The sequence below is a fragment of the Schistosoma haematobium genome, chromosome 1 (assembly GCF_000699445.3).
Source record: "Schistosoma haematobium chromosome 1, whole genome shotgun sequence".
Taxonomy (NCBI): domain Eukaryota; kingdom Metazoa; phylum Platyhelminthes; class Trematoda; order Strigeidida; family Schistosomatidae; genus Schistosoma; species Schistosoma haematobium.
The window spans coordinates 45,980,838-45,981,607 of record NC_067196.1 but is presented as its reverse complement, the minus strand read 5'-3'; positions in this window follow the sequence as shown (position 1 = coordinate 45,981,607).

The following is a 770-nucleotide window of genomic DNA, read 5'->3' as shown; positions in this document are numbered from 1 at the left end:
TTACCTGGTTTTTCAATTGCATAAGCATACATATATGATGAATGTGCATGTTAGTACAGATGGATTCCCAGCATCCATGTGACTTAAATGACTATTTAACATGGAAGACACATGTATTAATAATTTGTGCTACAGGAATTTCGAAATCCAAACGGTATTATTATGCTTCTTACAATCTCGTTACAGGGTTCCGATGTTTCCAAGATGTTGATAATACTAATGTAGAAGTAATTTTACGTTTCGTCTGATACTGCGATACAATTGGTTACTGGGAGATATTAGTGAATGTAGAATTAAGTAATCATCCGTTTATTACGAAATGAATAGATATATCTCATAAAACCCTCCCTGTCAGTCAGCTACAAAGTAGAACCAGGCACATATATCCATCGCTCCACGTAGTAAAAAATATTTCGTACGTAAAAAGGTATGGAATAATTTTAATCTTATGGTCTAAGGGAAGACAGAGTGTATACACCTACGCCATTGTGATCGATCCTGAACCATGTCACCCAGAGTCTCCAAACATTCGTTACGATAGTCACGCGGACCCCAACCAAGTAGTCTGCATCTACCAACATGGCTAAGACGAGGAGTTGGTGACTTCAAGCTCTGATGCCACGTTTTGGTTTGGCTGCCCCTAACTTTCTTCTAGCCGTCTCCAACATTAGTCAGCATTGTGCGCCGTGGTAATTGGTGGTTGGACATGTGCAATACGTCACCCAACCATCTCAGTCGATGAAGATTCATAACCTCATCAACTGATTTAC